This window comes from Bos taurus, unplaced genomic scaffold (assembly GCF_002263795.3).
Source record: "Bos taurus isolate L1 Dominette 01449 registration number 42190680 breed Hereford unplaced genomic scaffold, ARS-UCD2.0 Leftover_ScbfJmS_2154, whole genome shotgun sequence".
NCBI classification, from domain to species: domain Eukaryota; kingdom Metazoa; phylum Chordata; class Mammalia; order Artiodactyla; family Bovidae; genus Bos; species Bos taurus.
The window spans coordinates 2026-3826 of record NW_020191235.1 but is presented as its reverse complement, the minus strand read 5'-3'; the positions used below and the strand labels follow the sequence as shown (position 1 = coordinate 3826).

General features: G+C 49.5%; 1 long non-coding RNA gene across 1 annotated transcript; it reads right to left on the bottom strand.

Moving 5' to 3' along the window:
• Positions 1 to 221: 221 nt before the first annotated feature.
• On the bottom strand, positions 222 to 995 carry LOC132344765 (uncharacterized). Its single transcript, XR_009493718.1, has 2 exons — positions 934 to 995; positions 222 to 680 (listed from the first exon to the last, which is right to left on the bottom strand). It is a non-coding gene; the product is annotated as an uncharacterized lncRNA (long non-coding RNA).
• Between the last annotated feature and the right edge of the window lie 806 nt (positions 996 to 1801).

Here is a 1801-nt window from a genome sequence, read left to right as displayed (position 1 = left end):
GGGAAAGTGGACCCCCAGAAAAGAGTGTTGTGCCTAGCACAAGGTTTCTTGAGAGGTTGAACTGCCTTTGCTAATGGATTTTAAGTTTCTTTACCTCTTCCGTGATCTCTTCTAGGTTGACCTAGAACAGAAATCTTTTGTTAGCTTTGGCTAAGTGGAGAAGTATTGCTTCACGGTGACTTGTGTGATCCTACCTGACTGTTCTAAACCCTTTTGATATCTATGCACTGCTGCTGCTGCTGCTGCTGCTGCTGCTGCTGCGAAGTCGTTTCAGTCGTGTCCGAGTCTGTGTGACCCCATGGACGGCAGCCCACCAGGCCCCGCAGTCCCTGGGGTTCTCCAGGCAAGAACACTGGAGTGGGTTGCCATGTCCTCCTCCAATGCATGAAAGTGAAATGTGAAAGTGAAGTCGCTCAGTCGTGCCCGACTCTGAGCGACCCCATGGACTGCAGCCTACCAGGCTCTTCCGTCCATGAGATTTTCCAGGCAAGAGTACTGGAGTGGGGTGCCATTGCCTTCTCCCATATCTATTCACAAGCCTGCCTAAATCATTGACTTCTAGCCACCTTTGGGATGCCAATGCCCACCCACCCTTACCAGGCCCCAGAGGAGAGAAAACACTTACCACAGGAGGTCCGGGTAAGGAACAAGGAACTAACAAGCTCCCACCAACCAGGATTCTGCAGAGGTCAACAAGAGGTCAGCAAGAGATGGGAGACTGCAGTCCAGAGGTCCTAGCAACTTCCAGCGAGCAGCAAAGACCCAGCATAGTCAAAACGAATTCAATGTTACCCAAAACAAATAAATAAACGGACAGAAGTTCTTGGAACACATGACTGAGGTTAGGGGTGAGGCAGTACATGTATGTGCCAGGATACTCTTAAAGTATACTCTTAACGTAGATGAGGAGAACAAGGTAGGAGGAAAACTTACTGTTTGGTTCAGGTCGCTTCGGAGCCTTTTGGGGGAACCGACCTGAAGCCAGAGTCTAGCGAAATACACAGGCTTTGAACATCGCTGAAGACCAACATTTCCTAAGGAAAAAACGCATTGCTTAGCTCAAGGTTTGTCTGGGAAATTCTTACACATCAGGAGATGGCTCCGAGGTGGATTTCTACAAAGAACATCCATGCAAAGGACAAGCCTGCACAGCTCTGTGCACATGTGCCCCCTCCCCCCCTCACAGACAGCGGCATTTCCAAGTGACCTCCTAAGGCCTTCGCCAAACTACAGGGGCACCTCTGGGCTTCCTGTTTCCCTCATTTTTCGGAATCTTTTCTAAAAAAAAAGAAACACAAAAAGCAAATTAAAAAAAAAAAAAACCCGCACATTTCTTCGTACAATGCCACAGTGGAAGGAACACAGGCCTTCAATATTAAGACCTAAATTTGCAAAAAACTTGGAGCTTGGTTTTTTGTTTTGTTTGGTTTTGTTTTGTTTGAATCAAACCACCACATCATTTAAAATTTTTACACGTTCTAATTATTCGGTTCCCAAACACCAAACTTGTACTGCACACGGTCCCCATGGAAAGGCCCCCTCAGCAGGACAGCCACAGATGCTGCCATGAAAGGGCAGCAGGGTGCCCTCCTCCCTTGTTTGCTGCCTGGGCGGCCACCGGGTTTTGAAACCCATGCACCCTACTAAGTTTCTAGGGTGCAATTCGTGGACCCTTCCCTTTCCCATCCCAGCAGGTGGTCAAGGGCCCGCTGGCCTCCAAAGTGCCAGAAGCAGGGCTGGGCCAGCCGGCCAGAGTTCAGGGTTCTGGCCCTTGGACTTGCAGCGGACACTCGGCTGCTTG